This window comes from Miscanthus floridulus, chromosome 18 (genome assembly GCF_019320115.1).
Source record: "Miscanthus floridulus cultivar M001 chromosome 18, ASM1932011v1, whole genome shotgun sequence".
Lineage (NCBI taxonomy): Eukaryota > Viridiplantae > Streptophyta > Magnoliopsida > Poales > Poaceae > Miscanthus > Miscanthus floridulus.
This window is the reverse complement of record NC_089597.1, coordinates 79,013,672-79,037,644: the sequence shown is the minus strand read 5'-3', so window position 1 is coordinate 79,037,644 and position 23,973 is coordinate 79,013,672. Positions and strand designations below refer to the sequence as shown.

At 39.6% G+C, this 23,973-nt stretch overlaps 1 pseudogene; it reads right to left on the bottom strand.

The window, feature by feature from the left end:
- Positions 1 to 265: 265 nt before the first annotated feature.
- On the bottom strand, positions 266 to 3,606 carry LOC136524060 (protein FAR1-RELATED SEQUENCE 5-like; annotated as a pseudogene).
- Positions 3,607 to 23,973: the final 20,367 nt, after the last annotated feature.

The following is a 23,973-nucleotide window of genomic DNA, read 5'->3' as shown; positions in this document are numbered from 1 at the left end:
GCTGTTACATTTGTCCATGCGAATTGTCTTAATTCAGGAAAAATAAAAATAATAACATGCAAATGTGTACTTTTCTTTCTCTGCATGACATAAGTGACGGTCTTGTTTGCTTATGCTAAACCTGCACGAGGTTGCACTACTAGCACAGTGAAATGCCTTTAGCACAACCGAGCACCCCCTACAATTTGTTAGTAATAATGTCAGCCACCCTCACTGACCAAGCGATCACACTGAGCACTATCCACGAGGCCCAAAGCTCTGAGCATCAGGAGGACCTGTATACGCCGTCGCAGCCAACCCGATCGTCCATGTACTTTGCAACATCACAGTCCCTGTCAGCATCAAAGAAGATGTAGTCCACGTCAACGGGCTCAGGGAAATTACTGCCATACAAATCCACTTCGTCCTCTTCGAAATCCGGGCAACCAAGGAAGTCGTCATAGGTGGGGTGCACGATCTTCTTTTTGTTGCTCTCACAAGCAAAGCAGCAAGCTTCATGTGTTTCACCAAAAGCAGAATTTCCGAGAAAGGTCAGTCACTGTTGAACTGTTGCACAATTTGTAGTAAACAGTACTAACAAGTTTTCAAACATTGGACTAAGCAGGACGATGCTGGCACGCGTGACATCTAAAGCACATGGCAGGATAAAGCATAAGATTGGTGCGTGCAAGCCATCAGACAAGAAGAATCAATTTGGAATTCAATATATGCATGATGAATCAAGCTTACAAAGTTCTCTATGTAACTAGTAATTTAAAAAGAAGCATTCATCTCATTTATCATCTATGGTGGTGAGTTAAGCTCTAATCACATAAAATAAATCCTACAACTCAACCAAAATGGAATCAAAGCAATTCAAACTTCTGTAAACATATAATAATTATGAGGATTTCAGATACAACTCAACTAGAATGGAGCCCATCATTGTTCAGGGTATTTTTTTTTCTAGATAGTAACCAATACAAGCAGCAGAGGAATTCATAGCAATTGCACCAAAGTACTGAACTGTCTGAACAGCTCAAATTTTACTTCAAATTTAAGATAATGTAGCCACAAAGTCTACCGAGAGATCAGGAAACCTCTACTGCAAATCTCCACTACACAAACAACACAAACTACCACTCCAAAATTGCAGATCTAAAGTTCCAAACAAATGAGAAAACGCTACCTCACCATGCCACCACGACATAACACAGGCTACTACAAAGCACATCTCTACATATATCCGAACATCAGGCAGGCACTACGAATTAAGCTATCAGTTTTTAGCTGTGCAAAATAGCAGCATGTCAATTTGCAAAGATGATGGAAAATCATAAGTTGTTCACCAGCGTACCTATAAACATTAGGCAACAACAAACGCATCATTGACAAATCATATATCCAGCACATCTTCAGGGAGCTTTGATTCCTACAAATGAAGAGGACAAACATCAGTCATAACTACACATGCCTCGCAGACGGCCTGTTTTCATCATAGATGAACTACCTCTTTTCTTATGGAGCATGTCCGCCGATTGTGATCCTCATCCCTACACAGGTTACATTTGACCTTATATTCCTTTGTATTTGAAATTGACTTCAATTTTTTCTTTGAGCCCCTCTTCCCGGCACAAGCAAGGGATCTAGCACATCCTTGAACGCTACAGAATCAACATCCGGGGCTTGTGGCAGCACCAGACCATACCTCTTGCCTGTGTTATCTCCTCCATTTGGCAGGTTCATAGCAGCTTCATCCTGCAGAATGCGTTTCAGCCGCTCATATGATTCAGGTGAACGAGATGCTGTGAAGGCTGCAGCGTGACTGATATGTGTAGCTCACGGTACCTCTATAGGCTATCGGAATAGTCATACATGGTGCTCTTCCTTTTCAGAGGAAATGCACTCTTCGCCCCCAGTGTCCACCTTTTCAAAACACAATAGTCTGAAAGCTAGTCTTCATCCAGATCGCCCAATACAAAGAAGATGTGTGAGCAAGGGGCTCCAATCGAATGTAACTTACCACAAGAATAAGAAATTCCCTTTAGATTGCCTTCATCACAAAATTCACATTTGACATAGTACATCATGTCTCCTTTATCCTTCCTACCAATAATATACTCACTCATATTATCGCCATCTAGAATGTCAATCGAAGAACACTTCTTGGCTGCCTTTATGCTGAACTGCACCATGTCGAAAACTGTTGGAGTGAACGATTTCATAGCTTCTATCTCAATAATTGAGGCATTTGGTTCTGTGCATGCCTTAGATTGCAATGCATCAGTGTTCAACTTTTGCCTCATTTGTGCGCAGCCCTGAAAGGCAGTGCTCCACGTGCTTTACCATGTCAAGCAGTGTCATTTTACGATCTAGACGCATATGAAGCCTAGAGTTTAGGCTCTCACTCCATTGATTGCTCCTCAGTCCTAAGTAGCACTTACCAGCATGATACGAAGCACACCAGATTTCCCTCATATCATACATCTGATACAACCATGACTCCTTATTTGTAACCTTTTGCTTATCCAAAAATTCCAGCCATTTTCTCTCAGTCTCTTCTATGGACCAAGAGTCATAAAGGAAATTCCTGAATTCATCCTTGACAACATCATCCTTAAGATTACACACAATGTTCTGCTCAATATGCCATATGCAGACCCTATGCAATGAATTCGGCCACACTAGCCTGATTGTTCTCTGCATAGCAAGGTCTCCATCAGTGATCACGAAGATCGGATCCTTCTGAATCATGGTCTCAGAAAATGTACTCAGCAACCACACATGACTCAATATTCTCATGAGAAATAATTCCACATCCAAAAATAACTGTGCTTCGATGATGATTCACCCCAATAAAAGGAACAAGGGGTAGGTTGTACCGATTAGTTTTGTAGAAGCTATCAAATACAACGACATCACCAAATGCTTCATAATCAAGCAGACATTGACTATCACACCAGAATAGTCCCTTCAGGTGTCCTTCCCCATTAACCGTGTACTTGAAAAAGAAATCAGGATCTCTGCGCTGAAGTTCTGTCAGGTAACTAATGACTATTTGAGCATCACCGGCAGCAATTGTCTCCGCATTATAGCGATGGCAGAAATTATACAAGTCCCTTGTTGTACACCCAACATTATCATACCACCATACTGCATTTCCAAAATATCCATTATCTTGTGTTTGCGGATCCCAGAACTCTCCATCTCCACAATCTCAGCTTTCGGCTCATCGTAGATTCTTCTATGGGAACGCAACAGACAAGTAAGCTCTGCTGGCGCCATCAGATGGTTGTGTTCATCGATGAAATCCTTCACATACCATTGCCCTGTGATCTGATCTTGTGCAATCACAAATTTAGCAAGGCATCCAACACGGGTAATATTCCGTGGCTTCCGCTTCTTAATCGCCCTCTTCAGCTGCTTCTCTTCATGGAAACCTTGATGACTACAAAAGAACTTCCGAAGGGTCATCTCATTGTGGCCATTGTCCCACTCACAATAGCTTCTCCTCACACTAAATCATTTCTCAAAACTGTAATTGTTATAGAACTGAAATCCTTCTTCATTAGCAAACATCTTCCTAACAATTTCATTATACTCCAGCAAAGACTCAAGATCCGACATTTCCTCCTGTATCCATCAACAACATTAAACAAATTATAATTCCACGGAACAAATTAGACTAATTGAAGAAAGACATGGCTCCTATCAAGCATATGGACTAATGTTGTAGAATAAGTACAAGTTTAAGGACCGCCCTTGTATTGAGATCAAGGCAAATCAAGGCGGGCGTATCTGGATGATAACTAGGATCAATCTATTGTGCATATCGTGTAACAAACTAGGAAATCAATCTGTTAGCCCGATCGCCCTCATTGTAACCCTACCTCTCCTACCTATATAAAAGAGGGTAGGGACCTCAGGCTCGAGATCGATCTATCTTCCATCCATTCCAATTTACTTTGTAGCTAGGACCAATGACCCCTGTAATTGAGTATACGAATACAAGAGCAGCCATGCCACTAGACTAGGGTTTAGCATGCACCGTGCCCCAAAATAGTATAAACCGTTATGTCTCGTATGCTACTATCTGATTTCATCTACGCAATCACGTTGCTGGATATTGTCAGAGCAAAAAAATTTGACAGTTGGCGTGTTGGATAGGGTCCTTTCGCGTACAGATCTAATATGTTTCGGACGGGGATTCATCTTCAACAAACATCGTCCTCGTCGATCCTATGGTGGTACACGCCAGCCCACGCCTCGATGTCTCTGAGGCATTCCCGCAGCAGCATGCTGTCTTCTAGTTCCCGGACCTTGTCGAGCCTGACATCAGGAAAAGTCGGTGAAGACGACCACGGTGGCATCAACCACGACAACGTGTGCCAAATCTGATCTAAAGTCTTAGCAGGTAAATCAATCTATAATTTTATGCCTTCATTTCTGACACACCGTGCATTTTCCCCCGGGAACCGTGCATGCCAAGGATAGAATGTCCAAATCGGCGTGTCGACCACTACCCTAGTTTTCGACATCACTGCCGGTTCAAAATCCCTCTTCACTGTCGGATTCTGAACCGGCAGTGGCATACCGGCAGTGATGTGGGGCTAACATCACTTCCAGTTCTTATGAACCGACACTGATATGGTTTTTAGGAAATCCAAAAAACAGGCCAAAAAATAAGGATTTTTTTTAATTTCGAGAGAGGCCCCATTGGACAGCCACACGGTCGTCATCGCAAGTCACAAGTCACACAATTTTTCACACAAAAATCACACGCTTCGCGTCCACTGGTGCTCGAACCCATGACCTCCTGCTTCATGTCTTCCGCCCCGAACCACTCCACCTGCAAGTTGTTTGTGTCCGAATGAGATTTTTGTCCTAGCCATTTTTTTGTTTATCTCATTTTGAAATGAGTATTTGGGACCCTAAACGAATTCAAATGAAAAAGTTGTCAACTACAAAGTTTTATAACTTTTCGAGATCTCGAACTTTTATTTTGGTAGTTTCTCCATCCGAGGTCGTTTACAAAATTTGAATTTCAAATTTGAGAAATTCAAATGTAATTTTCCATGATAAGATGATTTCAAATAAAAAAGTCATCAACTACAAAGTTTCATAACTTTTTCAGATCTACAGCTTTCGTTTTTGCTGTTTGTCCATCCGATGTAATTTAAAATTTTCAAATTTCAATATTTTGGAAATTCAAACGTATGTTTTCTTGATAAGATGATTTCAAATTAAAAATTTGTCAACTATAAAGTTTCATAACTTTTTGGGATCTACAACTTTTATTTTGGTAGTTTCTCCATCCGAGATCATTTACAAAATTTGAAATTCAAATTTTAGAAATTCAAACATAGTTTTCCTTGACAAGATGATTTCAACTAAAAAAGTTGTCAACTATAGAGTTTCATAACTTTCCAAGATCTATAACTCTTATTTTGGTCATTTGATCATTTATTCATCCGACATAGTGGTAGTAATATTATTCACAAATGTAAAATATCCTTCTTATAGTTTATGAAACTATAAGAGTGATACATAAATTTTATGAACAATGTCACTACCACTTTATCGGATGAAGAAATGACCAAAATAAAAGTTGTAGGTCATGATAAGTTCTACAACTTCTATATTCATGACTTTTTCAGCTGAAATCATTTAGTGTTCTAAAATAACATTTGAATTTGCCATTTTTTAAAATTCAAAATTCAAATAGATAAAACACAATCACATGAAAATATGGATAAAATAATAGCTGTAAGAACACAATAAATTGGTAGAACATGATTTTAGAATTTTTTAGGAAAAAATCATCAAATTTGAAGTTACTATAAGGGAGAAAGACTAGTTACAAATTTCAAGAATCATATCCTGCAATCTCCTGCACATCCACAAACATCGTACCTGCCCGAAGAGACAACAGTGACCAAGAAGAAAAACAACCGAAGAAGAAGGAAGAACAGGATCAGGCAGCCACAAGAAGAATCGGTCAACATGATCAACACACTCGATCAGAGTACGACTACCTCCTCGCCTCACCATATCTGACCAAGAAGGACGATCTAGGCGTACCTACGATCAAGTATACCATTGGACAAAGAATCTTCCACAAGACCTTTTGTGACATTGGGTCGGGTGTCAACATAATGTCAAAGGTAATATATGAATACTTATTCGGTGATGAACCTTTGTTCTCTACATACATGCAATTACAGATGGCGAACCAATCAATTTGATTTTTGGAGTGAATAGCTAAAGATGTCATAGTAAGAACACATAATCACTATGCCCGTGCCGACTTCATGGTTCTGGACATGGGAGAAGAAGAAGATTATACACCCATTATCCTTAGAAGGCCTTTAACACCCTAGGTGTTTGTCACCAGTTAAGCAATGGGTTTGAGCTCAAACATGGCATGTTAAGTGGTAATGAAGGTGTCAAGATCAAATCTACAAGAGTGAGCTCCAACTTAAACTTGGGCAACACACCCTACTTCCATGTGGACCTTGTTAAGATTATGAAAGAGTAATGTCAAACATGCTTATTTCATGTACATTACATCAACATGCATCCATCTTGACCAGTGGAAAAAATTTCATGAAGTTTGGAGCTAAAAAGTCACATGAAATGATGAGTTACATTCTTGCTTGAATTGTGCGATTAAGTGAATGGAATTATAGGTAATCAACAAAACCTTGCTACCTTGCCCAAATGACTCTAATGGAACTCTACAACAAAAGTCATGAACGGTTTGTGTTGAGCAGAAGTCAAGAAAATGCCTCAATCGGTCTAAAACTCTAATTTAAGCTTTACCGTGATGCTACTTTGATTTGGTTTGAACTATAGCTTAAATTGCTTGCATGGAGTTGCACCTTAAATAAAGTTGAAGTTTGAGTGGTGTAGAACAAACTTTGTTTTTGGACCAAGAGCTAGATTAGCTTGTAAGAATGTCAAACCGAGCCCTCAATTTGGAATCCATGGCTGTTTTGGGAGCTCAAAATTTGGCTTAGTCTGGGATGACTGAATTCGTGATTTTAGTTTTCATGTACCCTCCTTTGGGAATCTATATCTTTCAAACCAAGCCAAACCAGTTCATGAACCTTTAATAGAAGTTGTAGCAATACCATAGATCTACAACTTGTATTACTAAGGTTTTTGCTAAAACTGGCTGGATTAGGGAGTAGTGTGGGGAGAATTATGCAGTTTTAGTCGGTCTGAAACTAGACTACAGAGTTTAGTTTTGGGGTGCCCTCCTTTGGAGCTCCATATCTTCCAATACAGTCCGAGTTAGTTGTTGATCCATAAAGAAATATTGTTCACCACGCAAAGATCTACAACTTTTCCTCTTGCATTGTGATTAAACGCCAGCCCAATCGGGAAATAAGGAAGGAAGAAATTGAGGCTTCCGTGGTATGTTTGAGGTGGTATTAGATTTTTTTCTTTCTTAATCAGCTGAAGCAGCGCATAGGGTTTCGACGCCGCATGGCTCCCTTGGCTCGGCTCGCTCGACACCTCGCTCATGCATGCTCGCCACCTCACCTCGCTCTCCTCGTCTTGGATAGCAGAGCATCCTCCCTCCTGCCCTCTCCATTCTCCTCCTCCGCTCTACTACCGGCGCCATGGCGGGTGCGCCCATGGCTACCACGGCAAGGCCCTGGCCTTGCTGCTCGACACCTCCAACCATCTGAGAACCTAGCCCCATGCCCCTCCAGCACCTCCTCGCGCCGTCCCTCAGCCAGCGAAGCTGGAAAGCATCGCCGCCGAGGCCATGCCCGTCAGCCACCACATCCTACCGCTGTCGAGCGGCTGCTGGCTACAGTCGGCCAAGGCTAGGGCTAGGCGTGGCCATGGCTGGCCGTGGCCAGAGTCAGTCGTCCCCTTCCTCATCACTGTCGGCCATCAGCTGCCCAGAGCCCGACCTCCCCGGCGCCTCTTCTCTGCTTTGTTCCATTGCTATGATGTAGAGAGAGCGAAGGACTGCGTGCATGAAATAGAAGAAGTTGGAGGGCCTAAGTGAGAATCCATGACTCAGTTGAATCGTGCCGGAAAGGATCTTTTTGTTGGAGTTTAAGTTGTGAAAACTACAGGGTCTTCGATGCAAGATCTACATCTCTTTTCTTTGGTTTTTGCAGATTTGGATGATCAACTTTGAAAATTCATAGTAATTAGTAAACAAATCTTAAAATAGTAAGTGAGGACTTTTTAGAATCCTTGTGAAATTATATATGCAATGGATCTATAATATGGCTTGCTTTAGTATAAAGTTTTTGCTGTAAAAATCAATTTATGCAGTTAGGTTCATAATACTAGTTATATCTTGTCTTTTTCATAACTGTAGTTGTGGAGCTCAAATAAATGTAAAATTTTTATGGAGTGCTACTAAGGTGATGTTTGATATCTGGTAAAAATTTCCGGAATTTTGGCTTGATAGTTAAAGATATATAAAAATAACAAATGCCCTATGTTGCTTTGCTCCTATTCTGAATAGGCCTGCATGTTTGTATTATTTGGCTCAGTTAAGTTAAGAATCATGCCTTTCTGACAATAAATGAGTTGTAGTACTTTTTTTAAGATTTCCAAAAGGCTAAAGAGCATAATTTCTAGTTAAGTAGATTTTTAGTTATTGTTGCTTAAATTTCTATGGTTGTTTCTGCCCAAACCCAGACAGGGTTGCCTTGTTGGTACTGTGGAGCCTTTTTAATAGCAGAATTAGCTCTAGGTGTTTATAATAAAGTTGTTTAAAATTTGCTAAGATTTCTAAAAAGTCTAGAATCACAATTAGTGGACCTATGGAACTCTAGTTATAGCTGTTTAAATTTACATATCAGAGTCTGTCCATGTTTTGGACAGAGATGCATTTATTGAATTAATTAACCTTGTTAACTGTAGAATCATCTTAAGATGAGAATACGAAAGTTGTAGTTAACTTCATAAGATTTTCAAAACGTTGTGATTCATGGTTGTTCGAGGTCTAGAACTCCAATTATGCTTCTCTAAAGTTCCTATCAGTTTTCTATACCACTACTGTTTGGGCTGCATATATAGTTTGCTTGTGCAATTATTTTCATGGTGTAAATGATGTCTTATGTGATTGCAGTGAATACAAAAGTTGTATATAATTTCATAATCTTGCTTGTGTTCAACTTTCATGACCATAGGTCTGATAGTTTAGGAGTTATGAATTTGACAAATGATCTGTCATGTTAGGTCTATGCTCTGTGCAGATTTGAATAATTGCATTGTATGACCTAATTAAGTATGAAATCATGTATTAGTGATAATATAAGAGTTATAGTTCTTTCCTTAATATTTCTAAATTATCCTATATCCCCCCTTTTGGTGTTGTAGAGCTCCAATTATAAGCTTGTGAAGTTGCATGGCAGAATCTGTCCAAGTCTGGATAGAGGTGCTCAATTGTGCTTGATTGACCTTGTTAATTGTGGAATCACCTTGTGATGATAATAAATATGTTTTGGATAATTTATTAAGATGTCTATGAAGTTAAGGTTCATGCTTGTTTGATGTCTGTAACTCCAGTTATGCCTTTTTGAAACTACTACTACTTTTCTGTCCTAGTTCTATGCAGATCTGAAACATTGGCATGTTTGACCTAGTTCTCTTTGGAATAAGCTTTTGGTGATAATAACAATGTTGTAGGAAATTTCATTAGCTTTCCAGAAAGTTTAGGATCACCATCTTTGGATGCTTATATCTCTAGTTATGGGTAAAACAAGTGATTGTTGTGCTGTTGTCCAGATTTCTATACATGTGCTAGGTGATTGCTTTAGCTTGCTCTTGTTTTGGCTAAACATGTTGGTTAGTTCTTGATCAATGCATGGGTGCAATATCTAAACTTAAGTTCACTTGTGTGCCATCTTTAATATGCTTGCTATCCATCTATAATAGGTTGTGTGATGTTTAGTTAAATAACTCTAGGTGTCTATGTCTTGCATGATTTTATGTTTGCCTTGAATGCTATTATGTGATGCAACTCATATTACCATTCTTCATATTCATGCACTACTACAGAATGGACTTGTTGTCCCGGGTGGTAACGGCCTTTAGTCCCGGTTACCGCGCCGGGACAACGATCCCGGGACTAAAGGTGCCACCTTTAGTCCCGGGTCATCGAGCCGGGACTAAAGAGGGACCTTTAGTCCCGGTTGGTGTTACCAACCAGGACTAAAGGCCCTCCAGCCGAGCAAAAGTGGCCGCACCCTTTAGTCCCGGTTGGTAATCCCAACCGGGACTAAAGGTTTCTTTTCTTTTTCTTTTTTTTTAATTTGTTTTCAGTTCAGTTACACGTATTTGTTTAATATATAATATGTTTTTATGTACGTATTCTACGCTGCTAATATAAATACACGCACGCATATAATTACATCTAATTCTTATCTCGAGCATTATTATATTCGAATAAAGTATGAACCTATATATATTATAGATATATATATGTATATATACAACACTTTCATAATCTTGTTCTCGAAAATAACGATATCAATAAATATTTAATTTACATCATTTATTCCTTAGGATCAAAGTAGAACTCGCCGTTGGGATTTAGCACTTTTTCTAGAAGATATCCTGCTATTGACTCCTGAACTGCTTTCAGATGGTCTTTTTGCATGACCCTTTGTTTCAACCATTCAGTCTTGCAATTTGAAATAAAAGGAAAAGTATTAATACATATATATATATATATATATATATATTCATTTAAAAATAAATAAAAAAATTGATATATACGTACTCTGAGAACATCTTTAGGAGTTCTTCTGTGCGCAGTGATAAATTCACAAACGTAGTATCCACACAAGTTATTACCTGGTTCCTGCCGTAAACACCACTGTACGAGAAGAAGATTATTCTCATCATCTCACACGTAAATTGAAGTACGATATAGTAATTAAACACGTGGGAAAGTGTATATAGTACAACTTACTGGTATTTCAACTACATTAAGTGGTGCCTTGCAATCCTTGCGATGTTGCCGAATAAACTCTTTCCAAACCCTATGCGACCAATAATGTACGATCGTTAATAAATTATGGCAAAGTCTATTCAATAATAGTTGTGCGCGAGAGATCGAAATTACCCCTGGATAATGTCTATCATATCTTGGTATAGTGCCCGCTCTTTTCTCAACGAGTCAAAGATTACTAACCGACTTGAGTTTAACTCAATGACAATGAGTATCCAGTGAAACCTGTATTGGTTTATACACACACGTACATGCATATAAGTTGTATTGATATTACATAAAATGTGTAGACTACATTATTATTAACACTTACTCAAAGCTGTACGGGAAAAGTATTGTTGTCTTGTCGTGCTGCTTCACGAAGAACATCATGATATTCTCCTGTGCTTCAGATACCCACTGCTCCTTGACAATAATACCGGTTTTGAATACGATATAAGGATCAATGAAGCCAACACTGGTGTCTTGTATTCTTTGGAGCTCTGACATCTGGAATCTGTATATAAATATAAGTTACATGTGAGGATAATTATATACACGTACGCATGGAAGTGAGTTTATTAAATAAAAGTAAGAATCACTTACAAACAAAAGGAGCTAATGATTGATTTGTCCAGAGCGTCCAAGTGGAATAGTTGATGCAATTCTTCGAAACTAATATGTAAGATGTCATCGCCACGGAAGTAATGATGGTCTCTAAATCTGACAAAGATCCACTGCTCACCCCTGCCACACGCCTGCATGTACCACTTGTTGAGCAAGTACATTTGCGTACCCAATTCATTCAGAGCCGCAGGGTTGTACAGACTTTTGCCATATTTATAAGTCTTCCAGGTATCAACTTCCAGGTTCTGGATTGGAGCTTTGCCCGTCAATTGATCCAAGGTTAAACCAGTATCTTTAAAAAAAGCATTAAGGGCTTGAACCGACACTTCTCCAGAGTTGTCTGGTCGATAGACTTCTATGTTGGAACCATATTCATTAGCAACAACAAGATTTTGCATTGGTTGCTTTTGTTGTCCGAGCTGTGGGACATCCTTCCTTGATGCTCTTTTCCTTTTCTTACCTGCATCATGTGACTTCACGAGGGAGCGGTCATAGTCTGATAGTGGCGAAGGCTTACGAAGTTCAATCATCTTTTTCTTGTGAGCATCGACCTTCTGCCTCAGCACCTCTCGTGGTAGGTAAAAGTACGGCTTCTCCTTAAGCTTCGCTTGACTCTTGTTTTTGATATCTATAAAAAAATCTTTCACTTTTTTGTCTTCTTCAGCTGCTATTTGCTCATCAGTCTTTTTAGGAAGTATTTCTTGAGAAATAACTCTTTTTCTCGGGGTCTTCTTTGCCGCTGGGACCTTAGACATCTTTGTAGTGCGTCGCTGTGGAGGGGGTGGGGGCGGTGTTGGAGATCGGCGTGGAGGCGATGTGGCCGGTGTTGGTGGAGATCGGCGTGGAGGCGTTGGAGATCATTGTGGAGGCGGTGGGGCCGGTGTAGGAGTTGGAGATCGTTGTGGAGGCGATGGGGCCAGTGTAGGAGTTGGCGATCGCCGTGGGGATGAAGTCGTCTCACCCCCCGCGACGCTGTGATGAGATGGGGAATGAATGATTAGGCTAGGCTAGGGGGAGACCCTGCTACAAAAACAAGTTGTGTGTCAATTATTTTTGAAGCCAATAGAAAATTAATGGAAAATAATATTTCATTCACTTTCATTCGTACCTAGGGTGAGGTAGGGGAAGCGGTGGCGCCCCAGGAATGATGATGAAGCGTTTGCGCCATTGAATAAATGTCTTCTCTGCTTCTCCTAGTCTCTTCTCCCCATCACCGCCTTCAATGTCAAGAGGAACATTGCTGTAACCTTTGAGCACTCTATCGACCGAGACGCTAGCATATCCAGGTTGAATAACTGACCCATGGATTCTTGGTGTCTTTGTTCGGTCTATTGGAGATACAACCCCGACAGCCACCATGATTGATACATTATTACCATCTGGAATGTGCAGCTCACATGTTGTTAGAGGCTCAGTAATGTCATCAACAGGGAAGCGCAACCCAGCGTCGTCTTGAATAACTGGCAGCTCCGTAGAAGCACAACTGCTTTTCATCTGACCAACGGGGCTAATGGTGACTCCCGGCGTTGATTGCAATTGCATTTGACTCATTGCTAGCTGCACTTGCCTCTTGATCTCCTCCTGCATTCTGCCTCAAGAGATTTTTCTCGTTCACGTGATTCAAGCAATGCTTGTCGTGACTCATCAACAAATTGCTCCAATGCACGGATTCGTTCTGCCTCCTCATCCTTCTTTCTCTGGCGGCTTCTATAGGTATCCTTGTCTGCTGGGAATGCGTGTAGCCCACGGAACTGCCCCATAGCCTCTTGTTCGACCACCGTGTTCAGGATTCTCTAGGGCATATGTCAATTCATCCTTCTCTCTGTTGGGCTTAAAACACCACTATCAGCTTCTTCCCTAGCACGAGCTAGTCTCTGTGTTGCTCTCTCAATTTTTTGGCCAAAAATTAGCTTGCCAGTGTCTGGGTCTAGGCTTCCCCCATGAGCGTAGAACCAATTCTTCGCGCGTTGAGGCCAGTTCTTCTCTATTGTTTCAGGTATGATTCCCTTGGCAGTAATCTCTGCTTCTAGGTTCTGCCACATGGGAATAGCACTCCTATAACCACCTGATCCCATGCAATGATGGTATTGCTTCTATCGGGCATTCTGCCAATTCCTCATCACACGTTCCTCACTGTCTTGAGATGTCTTGTATTCTACGAAGGCATCCCAATGGGACTCCAACTTGACAAACGCCTTAGCATTGAAATTCGGCGTAGCATTCTTCAAGATAAACTTTTTATACAATGTCTTCTTCCAACTCTGGAACAATGTTGCCATCTTCTTCATTGTCCAATCCCTCACTAGCTCCTTCAAAGCATCATCTGCTTGTAATGTGAAATGCTGAGTGATATCTCTCCAAGCTAGGTTCTTGTCACGATCAGATACAAAACTAACATTAGGAGCAGATATCTTCTGCTTCCATTCACTAGCACTAACTAGGATCCTATCCCTTACAATGAACCCACATTGATTGACATATGTCTGAGCATGTGGTCCCAATGGTTTGTCGGTGTCGGTGTCGAATTCTGATATTATGAAACGGCCCTCTAATGGCTTTTTTGGCCCTCGGACTTTCCTACTTTTGTCGGTGGTTGATGTAGATCCAGAGACCGGCTACATGAGTAGAAACACAACGATTAACAACAAATATACGTACGCATGCATCTATAAGAGATGATAGATAATCGAATATACCTCGCCAGTATTTTCTTGCGCGACAATTTGTTGATCTTCAACCACCGGCATATTCAGGATATCCTCATAATCAGCAAAGTACTGACTCATGTCATCTACATCCACATTGGTGCCGGCGTTGATAATATCCGTCATTATGTCATCACTCAAGTTATCATCCGGAGCAGCCATTTGTATCTTCAAGATAACACATAGATAGAATTACTATGGTACATAACATAAGTACATGTGATAACACATATAGAATTACTAAATCCAATTAAATATAATAACACATAATATTTCATAAGGATAAACAATAATAAGGTATAGGCTTTGGAATCGAATCAAAACACTTTCGATCCAAAAACATGGAAATAAGTACATGTATATATATACACATATAATGATACAATATATTTTCTCTCTCTCTCAACACATAGAAATAAGTGCATATGTCTATATCTCTAGATATGCATGTGATACACATAGAATGTCTCTCTAGATACAATTTTCTCTCTCTCTCAACACATGAAAATAAGTATATGTATATATACATATAGAAATAATTAAGTACATATGTATACATATAGAATCTCTCTCTAGCTAGATATATATAGAGAGATATATAGAATATATAATTACTAAATCCAATTAAATAAATCTAACATGAAATTAGATAAACTAGTAATAGATAATACATTTTAATCTAACATATATAAAAACTATAATAAAAACCTATCTAAAAAAACTATCTAAATAAAATACTAATTAAATTTTAATACATTTAATCTAATATATCAAAAACTACCTAAGAAATAACTAAAAAATTAACAATAATAAACTACTAATTAAAATTTAATACATTTTAATCTAACATACAGCCGAGACTTTGTAAAAAAAATCTAAAAAGCATGGCCGATCGAGAGCATGCAGCAGATCAAGCACTCGACGGAGGCCGTACGGTGGGCGCACGGGAAGCGTCGGCGACGGAGGGTGTGGTCGGGTGCGGCGGCGGAGACGGGATGCGGCGTTACGGGCCAGGAGAATGGCGCGGCTGGCCGGGGGTAGACGACGGCGGCGCGGCACAGACGAGCTCGACGACGGCGGATGGCGCGGCCGGGCAGGGCTGAGCGACGGAGGCGAGATCGAAGATGAACAGAACAGACGTTCGATATATATAGGCCGGGACCCTTTAGTCACGGCTGGTAACACCAGCCGGGACTAAAGGACATTTAGTCCTGGCTGGTAAGACCAACCGGGACTAAAGGGTTGGACCTTTAGTCCCGGTTGGTCTTACCAGCCGGGACTAAATGTCCTTTAGTCCTGGCTGGTGTTACCAGCCGGGACTAAAGGTATTTTTGGGCGGGCACTGAAATTGCCGCCAACCCTTTAGTCCCGGTTCTTGGTCTAGGCCGGGATTGAAGGCCTGAAAATTTTGGCAACCCGCCAGCGTAATTGGAAAGGCCTGGGATTTTGATTTTGCTTCATACTAGGTTAATTAATTAATTCCATAGCAACTTCAATACTTTGCAATATTTATTTTAAAAAATACTATTGATTAACTAATTATTTATTGTAAATAGGAAAATTTTGTAACCTAAAGTTTTTAATTTCTTTTATGAAAATAGAATATAAATGTTACTAATACTAAGTATTTTGTTAATGCAAAAATATATTTGTAACTTAAAATTAATAAAACTAATATTATTCGATAGGAAATTTATTATCACATTATTGTAACGTCAATGTTTTAATTTTGTCTCGGTTTTTGACCAAAATTGACAGGAAATTTTTGTTAAACCTATAAAAATAAAGAAAATATAGTATTTTTTGTTTTACAGCTTTCTCAAATGAAAAAATAGCCTATATAAGGATTGTAGATATTGATGAGCTTAAGAAACTTGGTATTCAAAACTTTTCAATTTGAGACAATCTAGGGTCCCGAAAACTAGTTTGTAGGCGTTGAAATTTAAAATCACAAATTTGAACCGTCCAAACTTTCTCAAATGGAAAGTTGACCAAAACAACAATTGTAGATCTTTTTGAGTTTAACAAACTTGGTACTCAAAACTTTTCAATTTGAAGTCATTTAGAGTTCATAATACTAGAGTCAAAGTGTTATCTTTTCATTTGACTAAATTTGACTTGGTCAAACTTGCTCAAATGAGACACTAAATGACCTCAGATGAAAAAACTCTGAATACCAAGTTTGATCATCTCAGCAAGATCTACAATTGTTACATAGCTCATTTTCCCATTTGAGAGATTTTTATCAAACACTAGTCACAACTTCTTGAATCTTATATAGACTTTTTAAACTATGTCACACAATTGTGAAATTTGAACTACATTTTGTCCAAGCTTTCTCAAATGAAAAAATGGCCTATATAAGGATTGTAGATATTGATGAGCTTAACAAACTTGGTATTCAAAACTTTTCAATTTGAGACAATCTAGGGTCCCGAAAACTAGTTTGTAGGCGTTGAAATTTAAAAATCACAAATTTGAACCGTCCAAACTTTCTCAAATGGAAAGTTGACCAAAACAACAATTGTAGATCGTTTTGAGTTTAACAAACTTGGTATTCAAAACTTTTTAATTTGAAGTCATGTAGAGTTCATAATACTAGAGTCAAAGTGTTGTTTTTTCATTTGACCAAATTTGACTTGGTCAAACTTGCTCAAATGAGACACTAAATGACCTCAGATGAAAATACTCTGAATACCAAGTTTGATCATCTTAGCAAGATCTACAATTATTACATAGCTCATTTTCCCATTTGAGAGATTTTTATCAAACACTAGTCACAACTTCTTGAATCTCATATAGACTTTCTAAAACTATGTCACACACTTGTGAAATTTGAACTACATTTTGTTCAAGCTTTCTCAAATGAAAAAATGGCCTATATAAGGATTGTAGATATTGATGAGCTTAACAAACTTGGTATTCAAAACTTTTCAATTTGAGACAATCTAGGGTCCCGAAAACTAGTTTGTAGGCGTTGAAATTTAAAAATCACAAATTTGAACCGTCCAAACTTTCTCAAATGGAAAGTTGACCAAAACAACAATTGTATATCTTTTTGAGTTTAACAAACTTGGTATTCAAAACTTTTCAATTTGAAGTAATTTAGAGTTCATAATACTAGAGTCAAAGTGTTGTTTTTTCATTTGACCAAATTTGACTTGGTCAAACTTGCTCAAATGAGACACTAAATGACCTCAGATGAAAATACTCTGAATACCAAGTTTGATCATCTCAGTAAGATTTACAATTATTACATAGCTCATTTTCCCATTTGAGAGATTTTTATCAAACACTAGTCACAACTTCTTGAATCTCATATAGACTTTCTAAAACTATGTCACACACTTGTGAAATTTGAACTACATTTTGTTCAAGCTTTCTCAAATGAAAAAATGGCCTATATAAGGATTGTAGATATTGATGATCTTAACAAACTTGGTATTCAAAACTTTTCAATTTGAGACAATCTAGGGTCCCGAAAACTAGTTTGTAGGTGTTGAAATTTAAAAATCACAAGTTTGAACCGTCCAAACTTTCTCAAATGGAAAGTTGACCAAAACAACAATTGTAGATATTTTTGAGTTTAACAAACTTGGTATTCAAAACTTTTCAATTTGAAGTCATTTAGAGTTCATAATACTAGAGTCAAAGTGTTGTTTTTTCATTTGACCAAATTTGACTTGGTCAAACTTGCTCAAATGAGACACTAAATGACCTCAGATGAAAATACTCTGAAATACCAAGTTTGATCATCTCAGCAAGATCTACAATTGTTACATAGCTCATTTTCTCATTTGAGAGATTTTTATCAAACACTAGTCACAACTTCTTGAATCTCATATAGACTTTCTAAAACTATGTCACACACTTGTGAAATTTGAACTACATTTTGTTCAAGCTTTCTCAAATGAAAAAATGGCCTATATAAGGATTGTAGATATTGATGAGCTTAACAAACTTGGTATTCAAAACTTTTCAATTTGAGACAATCTAGGGTCCCGAAAACTAGTTTGTAGGCGTTGAAATTTAAAAATCACAAATTTGAACCGTCCAAACTTTCTCAAATGGAAAGTTGACCAAAACAACAATTGTAGATCTTTTTGAGTTTAACAAACTTGGTCAAACTTGCTCAAATGAGACACTAAATGACCTCAGATGAAAAAACAATTATGAAGTCATAACATATTACATAATATCCGTCTCTAAAATATAATATATTAAACATGCATCGTTGTATCATGCGGGCACAACAGTGAATTTCTTCTTGACGTATGACCCTTGGTTATGATCTTGTCGTAACCATGGAGTGTCTTCATCAGTTAACATGATGCTTGGATCTTTCTTCACTATGAAGGGTGGAATTCGGACATTTCTTTCGTAATCTTCTGACATGTCTGACTTGTCTTCAATTCCCACTATATTTATTTTCCCAGAAAGAACTATGTGGCGCTTTGGCTCATTGATCATTGAGTTGATGTCTTCGTTTTTTCCTCTCTTTGATTTTGTAGACATGTCTTTCACATAGAACACCTGACTCACATCGGCAGCAAGGACGAATGGTTCGTCTTTGTACCCAATATTGTTGAGGTCCACTGTTGTCATTCCATACTCTTTGTCGACTGTTACCCCTCCTTCGGTCAGCTTCACCCATTGGCACCGGAACAAAGGGACTTTAAAATTAGGTGCGTAGTCTAGTTCCCATATATCTTCTATGCAGGCCATAATATGTTTGTATATTCCCATTTGGATCTGTGCCATCTATGCGAACACCACTATTTTGATTGGTGCTCCTTTTATCTTGGGCAACTGTGTAAAATGTATTCCCATTTATCTCGTACCCTTGGTACATGAGGATATGCCATGATGGTTGCCTAGCCAATAAATACAGTTGCTCATCAATATTGTCATCGCCTTGACATTCTTTTCGCAACCAACCACTGAAACTTTCCATGTGCTGACGCCTAATCCAAGCTTCAGTCTTCCCTAGAAACTTGGATCGTAAGAACTCCTTATGTATCTCGATGTACGGATGCACCAATGACTGAGTTCTAAGAACTGTGTAGTGTGCTTTATTGAAATAATCGTCTTCCATGCCAATATATGTTTTCTTCCCTAAAGTTCCTTTACCACTGAGTCTCCCCTCGTGTCGCGATTCGGGAACGCCAATCGGGGCAAGGTCAGGAATAAAGTCAACATAGAACTCAATGACCTCCTCTGTTCCATAGCCCTGGGTGATGCTTCCTTCAGGCTTAGAACGGACTTTCACATATTTCTTCAAGACTCCCATAAACCTCTCGAAGGGGAACATGTTATGTAAGAACACAGGTCCAAGAATACTAATCTCCTTCACCAAATGAACTAGGAGGTGTGTCATGATATTAAAGAAGGATGGAGGGAACACCAACTCAAAGCTGACAAGACATTGAACCACATCATTCTGTAGAGTAGCTAGTTCCACTGGATTGATTGCCTTCTGAGAAATTGCATTGAGGAATACACATAGCTTCAGCGGTGGCTAGACGTACATGTGGAGGTAGAATTCCTCTTAAAGCAACTGGAAGCAATTGCGTCATAAGCACGTGGCAGTCGTGGGACTTTAAGTTTAGGAATTTCTTATCTGGCACATTTATTATACCCTTTATATTGGAGGAGAATCCCGATGGGACCTTGATGCTGCTTAGACATTCGAACATGCTGTCCCTCTCTTCTTTGCTAAGCGTGTAGCTAGCAGGACTTAAGTAATGACGTCCATCATCTGTCTTCTCTGGATGAAGGTTGTCTCGTTCTTTCATGCCCTGCAAGTCCTGACGTGCTTCAAGTGAATCCTTTGGCTTCCCGTACACACCCATGAATCCTAACAGGTTCACACAAAGATTCTTTGTCAGGTGCATCACGTCGATTGCGTTGCAGGATCTCTAGGACTTGCCAATAGGGTAGCTCCCAAAAGATGGACTTCTTCTTCCACATGGGTGCATGCCCCTTAGCATCTTTGGGAACAGATTCGCTGCCTTGTCCCTTTCCAAATACTACTTTCATATCCTTGACCATTGCGAGTACATCTTCCCCGGTTCGGTTATGAGGCTTCTTCCGGTGGTCTGGCTTACCTTTAAAATGCTTACCTTTCTTTCTTACTTGGTGATTCAAAGGAAGGAATCGACGATGGCCAAGGTACACGACCTTTCGACATCTTTTCAAATATATACTGTCAAGGTCATCAAAACAATGTGTGCATGCATTATATCCTTTGTTTGTCTGACCTGAAAGATTACTTAAAGCAGGCCAATCATTGATTGTTACGAACAACATTGCTCGTAGGTCAAAGTGTTCTTGTTTGTACTCATCCCAGACACGTACACCTGGTTTGTTCCATAAAACTAGAAGTTCTTCAACTAATGGCTTCAGATAGACATCAATGTCGTTGCCAGGTTGCCTTGGACCTTGGATGAGGATCGGCATCATAATGAACTTCCGCTTCATGCATAACCATGGAGGAAGGTTGTAGATACATAGAGTAACTGGCCAAGTGCTATGACTAGTGCTTTGCTCCCCAAAAGGATTCATACCATCTGTACTTAAGGCGAACCTTAAGTTTCTAGCCTCATTTGCAAACTCTAGAAATTCCCTATCTATCGCTCTCCACTGGGACCCATCAGCTGGGTGTCTCAGCATATTGTCTACCTTACAGTCTTCTTTATGCCACCGCAACAACTTTGCATGGTCTTTATTTCTGAACAAACGTTTTAAGCATGGTATTATAGGAGCATACCACATAACCTTGGCAGGGATTTTCTTTCTAGGACGTTGTTCACCCTCGACGTCACCAGGATCATCGCACCTGATCTTATACCGCGATGCTTTACATACCGAGCATTCATCCAAATTCTCGTATTCATTGCCATGGTAGAGGATGCAGTCATTAGGACATGCATGTATCTTCTGGATTTTTAATCCCAATGGGCAGACAACCTTTTTTGCTTCGTACGTAGTGGTGGGCAATTCATTTGGCTTCGGAAGCATCTTCTTTATGAGGTTCAATAAATTCCCAAATGCCTTGTCGGATATACCATTCTTTGCCTTCCACTGTAGCAATTCCAGTGTTGTACCCAGCTTTTTTTGCCCCTCTTCGGCCGTCGGGTATAGCAACTTCCTATGATCCTCAAGCATGCACTCGAACTTAACTTTCTCTTTTTCACTTTCCAATTCTTGTTGTGCATCACGAATGGCATCGCCAAGAGCATCACCGAGATCATCTTCTACCGCTACCTCTTCTTCATCTCCCCCCATTGTAGTATCATCAAAGGCACCATACTGAGCAATAATGTCATCAATGTCTAAATCTTCTCCTTCACCTTCTTCCATCATTACCCCGCTTTCTCCATGCTTAGTCCAACATATATAGTTTGACATGAAACCTGACTTAAGCAAATGTGAATGAAGACTCATTGAGCTTGAATATTCCTTTAAATTCTTACATAGGGCACATGGACAGCACATGAAACCATCCCGCTTATTTGCCTCGGCCACACCTAAGAAATAGTGCAAGCCCTCAATAAAGTCTTGGGAGCGGCGATCGGCATTGTACATCCAATGGCATGACATAATCTGTATTACACGACAAATTATGAAAACCTTAAACATAATTAAGTATTTTATTACACAACATAAATGACACACACACGGTTGATTAATTAACTAAGCCTGGCTACAACGTAAGCAATCCCAACTATCACTAAACAAACTAAAACTACAATGCACTTCAGTAACATAATTATTTCGTGATCGTATGCAACTAAAATAGACAAATCATTGTTCTGTTGAATATCAATAAGCTTCTCCTGCTGGCTCACTGACTCATCAGCAGCAGCCGCTACCTCAAGCGCACCCAAATTCTGCACGTATGTAGCATAATCTTCCTCCCAGTACCAACCATCGCATCCATTGCCCTCCCACTGAAATTAAAGCCAAAAAATATTTAGTCAAAAATATTCAAGAAAAGCAGGTCAATTAGCCATAAATAAAAAATGCGTAAGAAACTCACATCGCGATCCGGGCACTTGTAGAAAACATGACCCTTGTTGGGTCCCTGTCTCTTGACTCGGTACTCCATCACAATCTTCTGCTTACACTTGCCGCAGATAGTGAGAGGGAGTTCTGGCCTCAGTCGTTTCGCAACCGAACGAGAGGCCGAGGATCCGGTACTAGTTGTCATCTACTTTCTATACTTATTTTTGCAAACTAGTGTAAATTTCATATTTTCTAAAATGATATATTTAACCTAAACTAGTACGGATTTCACATGTTTCAATAAATAACCATCCATACTAGTTGACCTTGCTTACGTGATCATCTCATGAGCATTTCTCCACCGGACGGCACCGTACTTGGCCAAGGAAGAGCTCCGATTCTACGAGAAAGGGAACACGGTCTTCCACGACCGTTGCCGCTCTCCCTCGTAGAATCAAAGCTCCTCCTTGACGTCCGTTACCGCTCGGTAGAGAACATGCTCGCCGAGATGAACACGGTCCGCAAGTTCAACTAGTACGGATTTTCTACAATTTTCTAACAATTTTCTAAGTTTTTCATTTCATGGAAAAATTAATTCTAAGATCACGTAAGCCACCAGGGACGAGGATGGCACGTGCTCCAGCGAGGACGAGCGAGGCGTGATTTTGATGAACTAATTTAACTTTTGTTTATCCAAACATATATGCAAATCATCATGTGATTTTGAGCTAAAAATGACATATAAAATCATAATAAAGTTCAACATATAAAGTTACACATGCATCTACATCGCAAAATGAGATAAGCTACTGACAAAACATAAGAGGATTAAGTTTCTTACCTCCAAAATCGAAGAGCAACACCAATGGAGGGGGAGAGCAAGAACAACAGCAAGCTGAAGAACAGAGGCAGTGAGTTTGAATGCAATGGCTCGGGCTCGGGGAGGAAGAAATGAGCTGAATTATAGGCCGGGATAATTAGTCCCGGTTAGGGGTCCAAACCGGGACTAAAGATTAATCTTTATTCCCGGGGCATCACCCAAACCGGGACTAAAAGCTTTAGTCCCGGTTGGTATTACCAACCGGGACTAAAGGTAAACCTTTAGTCCCGGTTGGTAATACCAGCCGGGACTAAAGATCCCTGCCCCGCGGAGGACCGTTGGGCAGGGACCTTTAGTCCCGGTTGGTATTACCAACCGGGACTAAAGGGTCCTTTAGTCCCGGGGGCAAAAAATGCCGAGGCTAATGCCAAATTGGGATATCGTTCCAAAGTCTGTTCTCTAGTAGTGATGCACTTGCATCTTGCATCTCATCTAGGTATGCTAGATGAACCACGTGAAGGACATGATGTTGGAGCCGAACCCGAAGATGGTGTATGGTGGACCTATCCTAAAGATGGAAGGACTAGACAAGTGTTGGGATGGGAGATACTTGCCAAGCGAGTGTTGTCTAATAAACACTAACCTAGTGTTGGATCCCAGGCATGCCCTGGAGCATTAGAAGTCGCCCTACTTTATTAATGTCACCTAAAGTTATTCGTAATGATGCATTACATGATAGGAGTTGTTTGGAAACACTTGCTGCATATTACCTTTCCTTATCTAGAAATATCTACCATGAATCCTATTTAAGTCTAGGAATGCTTATTATGCTTAGCTATGCTTAGACTGGTAGAAGTCGGGTG